Source organism: Macrotis lagotis, chromosome 7, assembly GCF_037893015.1.
Source record: "Macrotis lagotis isolate mMagLag1 chromosome 7, bilby.v1.9.chrom.fasta, whole genome shotgun sequence".
NCBI lineage: Eukaryota > Metazoa > Chordata > Mammalia > Peramelemorphia > Peramelidae > Macrotis > Macrotis lagotis.
This window is the reverse complement of record NC_133664.1, coordinates 218228938-218238337: the sequence shown is the minus strand read 5'-3', so window position 1 is coordinate 218238337 and position 9400 is coordinate 218228938. Positions and strand designations below refer to the sequence as shown.

Genomic DNA, 9400 nt, shown 5'->3' with positions numbered 1-9400 from the left:
AAAAGTTCAAAAATAAACAAATGTCAATAGTAAAAGCCAATATTCCTAAATTCCTTGAAATACATTTTATCCCCAATTTACAAAGATTACAAAGTTTTTTCTTTTGCCAACAAAAAACTTTTCAAAGCAATCAAATTCAAAATTCAAACTAAAAGGAGTAACCTTTAACTTTACCTAACTATTTCAGAGTTTAGACACTAACACAAACACAGAAAATAACTCTTTTATATTTCAAACTTATCAAAGTGAGATTGTTGGACACCCTGACTGGCATCAAAATCTCAAAATATAGAAATATTTTCCCACCTCTCCAGGCCAGTAGAGAAATATAAAACCATCCTATTGATGATTAAATACACATATACACATGACACACCAATTAAGACCAGTCAACAGAATACAAACCATAGGCATAGGCTTCAAAATCTAAATTTCCCAATCCCAGAAAAAAATCTTCCTCTTTTTTCTTAACTAATTAACCACGAAGCTTCCCAATCAATAAGCTATTGAAAAATATAGTCATTGCCCACCCCCTTCTCCTCGAACCAGGAAGAAGGCATGGGGGGGGGTCCATTTATATCTAGAATAAGTTTTTGGAGGGGTCTTGTCCTTGTAGAATCTTGCATTCCATCTAAGACATAAGCTTGAGTTTCGAAGTTCCAAAAAAGGAAGATTTCCCTTCTCCCTCCGTCTGCAGAGGGTGGGAACTGCAGAGAATGAGAGATGTTACTTAAGATGTTGACAGTACAATCTAGAGTTGTTGCACCCCATGAACAGCGGTCAACATTGGCGTCAAAGTCCCTGTCAGAGTCTGCATCAGGGTCTTCGTCAGCGATGAAAGGTCTCTGCAGCTGTCCACAGGTCCAGGGGCCCAGGTTACACCCAGAGCCCACAGCACAGTCAGGCAGGCAGCTGTGGCCAAAAAGAATGGCAAGTAGGTTCTCCACATCTGGTTCATGGTGCTGGCACTGCGAGGCAGACTGCTGCTTGAGAAAGAAGCTCCCTCCCCTTGGCACTGCCTTGGAGACTCCACTTCCCACTGACTCCTCAATGCTGAATACTATTTGTCTTTTCACTTTCACTTTACACCTCCTTGATTAAAATCAGCCCCCCCCCAGTAACAAATCAGCCTGTTACTTTCTCCAGAGTCCTCTGCTCTGGGATGTCTCCTGGTTCTCTTGCTTGTATCTGCTGTGTCCTTATTCCAGACTTTACTCAGATAACTCCGCCTTCTTTTCCCTCTATGGGTGCCATAATGTTGAGTCCCTTTCCTGACTCATATGTTGAATCCTTTTTCTGGACTCCCTCAATCTTCCCCAGGCGAGCTTTGGAGGGTCGGGAGACAAGGAAGACGGGTTCCTCCCTATACCTTAAATACCTTCCCAGTCTCTTAATCCACTCCCATTCTCATTCCCATGCCACTTAATAAGATAAAGTTCTGGTGCACAAGGGCACCAGGTGAAGATAATTTACAGTGCTCCCATACACAACAGTCCCTAACAGGACTTCTAGTCAAATTTAACAGATAACAGATATGCTCCCAGAGTCCTTGTTGGATCAAACTAAGAGGATTCATAATTTGCCAATTAAGAGTGGTTAGGCTAGTTCTAACCCTGCTCTGATTAAGTCCCCAGGACTATGTATCATACAATCCCTTCTACCTTAGCTCCTTTATTCATTTAGTTGATTGAATCACTGTGATGAACTGGTTGCCTAACATTATTCTTACACTAATACACTTAGTACAACTACAGTTTAATAAGAGAAATGACACAGTGGGTAGAGCACTGCCTTGGAGTAGGGAGGGCTGAAGTTTGAATTCAGCCTCAGACATTTGACTCTTATTAACTGTGTGACCTTGGGCAAGTCCTTTAATTCTGATTGCCTTGCATCCAGGGCCATCTCCAGTCATCCTGATTCATATCTGGCCACTGGACCCAGATGACTGGAGGAGAAAGTGAGGTGGTGACTCAGTACAACACTCCCTCACTCAAATCCAATTCACATGATTGTCATGGCATCACTTCCCTGATGTTGTGGTCTTCTTTGAAAATGAAGGACAAACATCCTGAGGGAAATGAACATGTTCTAGTCAAAATAAGTTGTTCAGGGTTGAGCATTCAAAGGCCAAATGCTCATAAACTAATAGCAGGTAAAAAGCTCTCTTTTTCTCTCCTTCTACCCTTCCTACAAATATCTCAGGAAAAACTTTGTCTTATGTTGTGAAAACCTGTCTTGTATTGTGTCAACTGTTATTCTACCTTGTAAGATATCTAAGAGGAAAAATGCACCCAACTATGAAGAATGCTGTTTTTTAAAAAACCCACAGAAAGAAAGTTTTTGGGGAAGAGAATAAAGTTTCATATGTTAAACAGCTCTCCTACCTCTCTATAATTTGATGCTAAACTCTCCAACTAAGTTAAGTAGAGACTTGCTCCTATTTTAGATTTTCAGTAAGAGATGGGATTTTAGGAAGAAGAAAAAAAAATCCTACAAGAGGCTTTCTGTCATTTCAGTCCTGGACAAGTTGGAATGATACAGATTAGGTCAGAAAATCAAAAATTTCCTTTCTTTCCAGGAAACTTTTCCTTGTTAGTAGAAATTTATAGCATTATAAAGTTAACAATGTTCTTTTTTCACTGAAATGTAATGTTTTTGTTGTAAAATTTAAAGTGATGGTTTGGAGATTTTTATAAATCCTGAAATATTTTAAGAGAAAATGAAAATGTGAGAATGCCACAATAATGTTTTTAAAGAGACCTAATGGAAAGCAGTAGGCTCTATAATTTGAAGTTCTGGCAATTAATGACTTTTGGGAAAGTTGAGATTTTGAATGAAACCATTTGTGATTGTAAATTCGGGTTTGACTTGATTATTTATCCCCCAAATAATGCATAATGTTGATCTCATTTAAAGCGGGATATTTGTGATATTTAACCCTCTCTAGATATTTCAGGCTTCAAAGGAAAATATATTTGATATTTGACATTTAGGCAAAATGCTTAGAAACAACATATATAAGAATGCAAAGAGCAAACTACTCTATAATGATCTTTTGAATACAATTAGTATACAATGCCAAATTGATAGATGAAGTGATTTACTATGTAAGATACTTTGGACAAGCAGACAACTAAATTGTTGATATTTGACTAGCAAAAAGTTTTTGTTTATATTATTTTTAGGCTTCTGAATTTTTCTTGTATTGTGATTTTTGGGGAAATCATTGTATAAGGAATGTTGTTAATTTGAAAATTGATGTCTAGAAGGTGATACAATTGTATATTGTAAAATTAATTCTTCTTTTCATAGTGTTGATACTATGGTTAAAACATCTGTTGTGTTTAATTGAGTATATTATGATTAAAAAGAATATTATTTACAATCTGGGAAAATATTACAGCTTTTCTTTGGGGGTTTGCCAAATTTTCTGTCCTCTGGATTCTTTGCCCCTAATGAGATAATAAATATTATTGACTCTGTGAGAGAAGTTGCTGAAGGAATGTTGTAGAATGTTGTAGAATTTTAAAAGAATGAAGTGATTTAAGGAGAAATTAGGCTCTCTCATAGTTAAAGAGTCTTACAAGTTTATTTTATATAGAGTATTTTTATCTGAAAGATTGTTGGACCATCACTTATGAAAATAATAAAAGTGCACTGAAATAGTATATGTTAGGGTTACAACTTGGGATTGACATGTTCCAGGTTTGAAGATTTTATTTTAGCATCAAGGGTTAATTTACAATACTTTCAAATATGTTTATTTGTCAGTACCAAGACCAGTATTTTTCTGGGTTTTGAGTGAATTATCATGTATTCACTATATGTGTGAAACTCCAGAATGTGATCATTTAATTAATTTCTAATGATTGATTCAAGATACATTTGAATTTAAAAAGATAATTAAAACTTGTAAGTGCTTATTTTTAACTTCTTATAATTACAGAAAATAATATGCATAGCTTTAAGATCTGAAGAAAAATCTCTTACAACTATAATTTAATATTATTCTAGCTTTAATTCAATTATTGTAGGGGACTTTCCCTACCCACCCAAGGGTTCCAGGAGTTCACTTGCAATATACACACCTTCTGGGCATCCCTGGGTCTAGTGACCAGCAACAGTCTTGGACTGAAGAGTTGAGAGAAGCCAGAAGGCAAAAAGAGTGCAAAGCAAGCAGTTCTTTTGACAATTATATACTTATTTGGATGAGGAATGGTAAACGATCTCAGTATCTTTGCCAAGAAATCCTAAGTGAGGTCACAATCAAATATGACTGAAAAAATTTATTTGGAACTTCAAATTTTGGTAAGTGGTTACTATCTTCCCGGCAATGCTCTAAGCAAAAAGAAGACAAAAACAGTCTCTGTTCTTTAGGAACTCACAGTTTTATGGAGAAAACAATATGCAAACAACTATATATAAACAAGATACACTTAGGATAAATTGGGGATGTTCTCAGATTAAGAAAGAGTAGGAAAGGCTTCTTGCAGTAGGTGGGACTTGAAGTTAGGGAAGTTAAGAGGTAGCAATAAAGAGGGAGGGCATTCTGGTCATGGGGGACTAAACAGTGAAAATGATCTGAGTCAGGAGATGGAGTATTGTGTTTTAAAACAGAAAACTAGTCAGTATCACTGGATATTAGAGTAGATGAAATGGGGTAAGGTCTAAGAAGACTGGAGAGCTAGAAGGGGACCAGATTATGAAATGGAAGTAACAGGGAGCCACTGCCATTATTCAATGTGATCAGATGTGTTTTAGAAAGATCAGTTGAAATGACCTAGCTGTGTGGCCTTGGGCAAGCCACTTTACCCCCACTGCCTTGCAAAAATACTTAAAAAAAAAAAAGAAAGATCAGTTGAATAGTTGAATGGAGATACTTGAGACTGGGAGAACTTACCAGTAGGATATTACAATAGTCCAAGAACTAAGTGATGAGGACCTGCATTAGAGTGGTTGCAATGTGAGAGGAGAGAAAGGGAAGTATAATAGAGATTGTATAAAGTCATAAATGACAGGACTTGAGAACAGATTGGATATGGGGAGCAGTGAGAGAATGAAGAGCCTGGGTGCAGTTTTTGGCAAATTTGAGTTTTTCATCCAGTAGTTGGAATGTTTGGTTTTATTAAAAACTATTCTGTTAATTTTCTTCTGTATCTTGACCTTTTCTTTCTACAGATGAATTTTGATTTCTTTGGGGGGGGTTTATAAAAGCATCTTTTGGTAGTAAATTAATTTAGGGACTACTGTTATTTTCTTATGATGGCTTGATCTATGCACGAGCATCAATATTCATTAAATTACCTAGTTCAGTCTTTTTTATGTGTGCAAGAAGTGTTTTGTAATACAGTATATTCTGGTAGTTAAAAATATGGAATGCATTACAAATCTTTTTTTAATTATATATTTTATTTATTTTCCAATTATATACAATAGTGGTTTCTACCTATTATTTTTTGTAAGGTTTTGAATTTTTCAATTTTTACCCCCCCCCTCTTCCCCCCCCCAGAAGGCAATCTGACAATCTTTACATGCATTACAATTTCACAGGTCATCCTTGCGGAGGGGCATGCTAATTTTCTGTATTGCTCTGATTTTAGTAAATATGTTGCTGAATTGAGTATTCTTTGCTTTTGTTTTTAATGTGTCTATGTTTCTAATCTTTATTGGTCAATAAGAACTCTTAACTGTCTCTTTTCATCATTAAGAAGCCTGACAGTTTGTTCATCAGACAGTTCTCATTTTTGAAATGTCTGAAAGAATCTTAGGCAGTACTTCAGCCTGTAGTGTGTCATGTAACCTTGGAATGCTCCTAACAGTACAGATAATATGAATGCTGCTATTTCTATGAAATCTGCAGCTGCATCCTGTTATTGTACCGTTGACTTGTATTTCTACACTTTTCTCATTACAACTAGTTCTCACTGTTTATAATAATGGGGGATGGGGAATGAGGACTAACTACCATGGTAAATTGCTGTAAGTAGCAGAGCAGATTGAGTGTTGTACCTGGGCTCAGAAATATGTTCAAATTTTAACTTTGATAGTTGTTTGCTGTGTTGGCTAGTGACTATCTTCCTGAGACTCAGTTTCTTCATCTATAAAATTGGCATAAAAACCTATTTCTCCTTTACATGTGTGTTTAGATGATGAAATAGCACAATGTATATAAAGTGCTCTGCAAACTTTATAGTACTCCATAAATATCCATATGATAGGTTTTGAGAGCTTTGCTTTATTTAAAAAAAATCTATATAATGTTAAATAAATTGTTAAATTTAAATGTTTATTTAAATTTAATGTTAAATAAATAAATTGAACTATAACTATTAACCTAATCATCTTTTAATTATATTTTGAACTTTTCCTATCACAAACATTTTACACACAAATTTTAATTTGACTGATTTTAAAGTTACTTCCTCTTCTTGTTTCCCAGTATCTCAGGTAATGATTAATGATAAAATGGTAAAATAGTTGGGGGTTGGTGGGGAGTTTGGTGGAGAATAGCATTGGATTTGGGACATAAAACCAAATCTGAGAGTAATTTGTCTTGTCATTTTGGCATTGATTATCCATTCTCCTCCTAAGGTACATAAGAAATAGTCACACAAAATTTTCCTATTGGGATCTGGGAGTAAATTTTTGGTTACCATGCTGAATTCATACTTTATAATACTGACTTTTAAAAATAACATTAAAAATAGGTTAATGTTTTTGAGATTACAAATTATAGAGGTGTTAGTGATCTGTGTCTGGTATAGGAGTTTTCTGTGCAGGTATTATCTACACTGAAGAAATTATGGGTCTGGACTTAACCCCCCCCCCCCCCAATACCGACCTTATGGGCTTGATTGTTATTTTTTTTAGGTTTATTTTTTTTATTTTTTAAATTTTTTTGCAAGGCAATGGGGTTAAGTGGCTTGCCCAAGACCACACAGCTAGGTAATTATTAAGTGTCTAAGGTTGGATTTGAACCCAGGTACTCCAGATTCCAAGGCCGGTGCTCTATCCACTGTGCCACTAGCTGCCCCGATTGTTATTTTTAATGTATACAATTGCTATATTTAAATTCAAGTAATCAAACATTTTTAAAGTAAATCAAACATTTTAAAATCAAACATTTTTTTTGAAAAATTTTCAAAGTTGAGGAGATTCTATATATTTTCATGAGATTGAATTAAATGCAATTAAATGAGCAAAATGAAGTGTCATTGACTTGGACTATATTCCTTCTTTTTCTCTTTCTGTAATGTTTTTACTAGTCAGTCAGAGAACACAATTAGTTTATAGCAAAGGTATTCAAAGAAATAGCAAAAGAGGAAAAAAGAAACAAAATATTTTCCCATAAACCTGAGGCAAAAAACACACTGGAGAGCATGCACATACTTAGACACACACACATGGAGGTTCACACATTCCTCTGTTGCAGTAGCGCAATGTATATCTTTTTATAGATAGCATTGCATGGCTCCCACTGGGCATCCTACTGCTTTCATAAGGACCTGTTGTCTCTGCCCCCCATACAAACTCTACTTGACATTTAGGTATTTCCTGAAATTTTTTGTTTGGTATTACACCTTATCATTTGGTCTTGAGTATTTTTTCTTTTTATTTTTTTAATCAATTTTATTTTATTTTAAGTTTCAAATTCTCTCCCTAGTCTCACTTCTTCCCTTCTTATTATGATGACAAGAAAAATAATATCCATTATAAATATGTATAGACATATAAAACAAATTTCTGTATTAGTCAATTTACAGAAACAAACAGAAAAAAAGAGAAAGAAATAGAAGAAAATATGCACCAATCTATACTCTGAATTCTCTGGAAGAGAATACATGCTTCATAATGAGACCTTTGAAACTGTGGGTCATCATTGTGTTGATCTTTAATTACTAGGTCTTTAATAATTATCTTTACAATTCTGATTTTATTATAAATGGTTCTCCTGGTTCAACTCAACTTACCTTTCATTGATTCATTCAAGTCTTCCAAGTTTTCATCTGAAACCATCCCCTTCATTATTTCTTAGAGCACAATAGTATTCTACCACATTCATATAGCATTACCTTGCTCAACCATTGTCCAAATTAATGTGAATACCCTTTGGTTTCCATTTCTTTGCCTCAAAAAGCTGCCACAAATATTTTTGTGCATATGGATGCTTTTCCTCTTTCTTTAATCTCCTTGATTTAGTAGTACTTTTGTTGGATCAAAGAGTATGTGAAATTTAAAAACTTTTTATGTATATTCTAAATTGCTTTCCAGAATGGTTGGATTAATTCACAGCTCCACTAACAGGTCATCAAAATATTTGTTTTCTCACAGGCCTTCAAGAATTTATCATGTTCTTTTTTTAAAAAATCTTAATCTAATGGGTATGAAGTAGTATCTCAGGGCTACTTTAATTTACATTTTTCTTTTTATTGTTCATTTAGAACATTTTTCATGTGTTTTTTGATAGCTTTGCTTTATTTAAAAAAATCTGTATATTTGATCCTTTATCAACTAAAAAGTGACTCATTCTTGTAAATTTGACTGTTTCCCCATAAATTTTAGAATTAATTCTTTATCAAAGAAATTTGCTATATTTTCTCCAGTTTCCTCTTTTTCTTCCAATTTTTGCTTGCATTGGTTTTGTTTATGCAAAAACTTTAAAAATTTTATGTAATTAAAATTATTTCCTTCTTGGTTTGATATGAAATCTTCCCCTATCTATAGATTTGACAGATAATTTCTTCCAAGCTCCACCAATTTACTTATGATATTACCCTTTATGTCATTTTATGCTTATCTTGGTGTGTGAAATGTTGGTCTGTACCTGGCTTCTGTTAGTTTACATGAAATTGTGACTTCTTGTCCCCATAGCTGTAAACTTAGGTTTAAAGTACACTAGGATACTATGTGACTAATATGTTACACTGATCAATTATTTTTTTTATCCATTGGCAAATAGTACTAGTACAACTTTGTTGTATTTGACATCTAGTACCCCTTCCTTCCTATTTTAAATCGATTTTCTTGATTGTTTGATCTTCTAGGTGAATTTTATTATGACTTTTTCTAGCTCTATAAAGTAATTCTTTGATTAAATTCACTGAATAAGTAGATTAAGTAGTATTTCTATTTTATTGGCTCATACTATATACAAACAATGTTTCTCAAGTTATTTAGCTCTTCAGGTGAAGAATGCTTTGTTACAATCTTCACATAGTTTCTTTTTTTTTTTTTTTGAGAATGAAAGTATTTTAATTACACAACACAAGGAATAGACTGATTACAATAACATCCAATACAGCAACTAATACATTAAAGACAATGGGTTAGTAATACTATAATCAAAGTAGAAGAAAAAGATAAAGATAACATTACCAATTTGGGGGAGCACCAACTCTGA

At 34.0% G+C, this 9400-nt stretch overlaps 1 non-coding gene across 1 annotated transcript; it reads right to left on the bottom strand.

Moving 5' to 3' along the window:
- Nucleotides 1-5520: 5520 nt before the first annotated feature.
- LOC141494593 (U6 spliceosomal RNA) lies at nt 5521-5624 on the bottom strand. Its single transcript, XR_012470495.1, has one exon. It is a non-coding gene; the product is annotated as a U6 spliceosomal RNA (small nuclear RNA).
- Nucleotides 5625-9400: the final 3776 nt, after the last annotated feature.